The sequence below is a fragment of the Tupaia chinensis genome, unplaced genomic scaffold (assembly GCF_000334495.1).
Source record: "Tupaia chinensis unplaced genomic scaffold, TupChi_1.0 Scaffold143906_1, whole genome shotgun sequence".
Lineage (NCBI taxonomy): Eukaryota > Metazoa > Chordata > Mammalia > Scandentia > Tupaiidae > Tupaia > Tupaia belangeri.
The window spans coordinates 718,141-719,656 of record NW_006203757.1 but is presented as its reverse complement, the minus strand read 5'-3'; positions in this window follow the sequence as shown (position 1 = coordinate 719,656).

The following is a 1,516-nucleotide window of genomic DNA, read 5'->3' as shown; positions in this document are numbered from 1 at the left end:
GGGTCCTCTTGGGACGGTAGCTGAATTTCCTGCAAGATAGTACACATCTTGCCAAAATTTGGTAGGAGTAGCTGAGAAAATATAAGCGTCTGGATGTATTAGGTATGCCACAAATGCTGACTGCATTGGGAAACTTAAAACAATTCTCAAAGAAGTCTCACCAAGGTTCTCAGAGATCAGCCTTTCCAGAGGAGGCTGTCAAGGATGTATTACACATGGCAGGATAGGCACGACAGGTACAGTTCGGTCTTTCCTCTGGAGTACCCAGGTTGGAAATGAATGTGATGTCTTGATGACTGAAAGAAAGAAGATGAGGCTAAGGGACTCCAGTCTCCATGAATCTATAAAAAACCCTAGATATCAAAGGTGTGAGAGGAATGCTTAAAGAACTGGCATTTTCCGAGCAGGAGTCATTTCATCTTTGTCTTATTTTATTTATTTATTTTTTTGAAGAGGTTTTTGCTATAGAGCATGTGTGCTCGCCAGAAAGAAAGAGAGAGACAGAGAGACAGAAAGCAAGAAATCAGCCCACTCCCCGCCCCCCGGGGGATGGCCACGGCCATGCTGCAACCCCTTCTCCTCTATTTTCCTCTTCGGATCTTGGGCACAGATGCACACTTGCCTGGCATGAGTTTAAGCCACCGGGGCCAGGACTCGAACCACGGTGGACTACATGGGAGTCCAGTGACATAGCCATTGCGCCCACTGCTGGTCCTGAGTCATTTAACCTTTGAATTCCCATCAGGGAAGGAAAGAAGGGGCCCCTCCCTTGCCACTGTACCAATGTCCCATGGCTTTGCCCGAGTCTCCCAGCAGGAGTCACTTAGATTTGATCACTGAAGTTGCTGGAAGCAGACTCAGAAGACTGGAAGGGAATCACTGCTATCCTGCAAATGGGCTGCTCTAGAAGAGGGAGCGAGTTCCGAGATGCCCAGGTGGTTTCCCAGTCCCCTCCCTAATATGAAAATGGCAGGGGACCAGGCTCCACGCTTGTGGAGAGGAAGATTTTTCCAAGGAAAAACGTGTCCAGATCTTCCATCAGGTGTGTGTGTGTGTGTGTGTGTGTGTGTGTGTGTGTGTGTGTAGCAATGAACCCAGACACCACCTTTCTTAGGGCGCAGGACATGGGAGAAGCACCCAATGGATATGAAAGTCTTTTCTGCCTTCCCTTCTTCATCTTCCATTCTCTCCTTTCTTGGGGGTACAAGAAAGTAAACATTTTACGAAATCCTTTCACCCTCCTAAGGAACATTCAACTAATGAGAGTGCCAGGGAAGGGGAGCCCCAACCCACTCCTCCAAAGCTTAACTTAAAGTGCCATCCTTGCCCCCGTCGCTGAGGCCACTTGACAAGTCCCTGGAGCACCTGACAGCTTTGGGGGGGATACCTGAGACAGAGAATAGGCGCCAGGTGCTTGCTTCAGGACCGCGGCCTGCAAGGAGGAGGCGCTGCGAGGACCCCCGCCGGCCCTACCCCGCCCGACCTGGCGCTCTCTGCTGCCCCCCGCGGAGGCGCT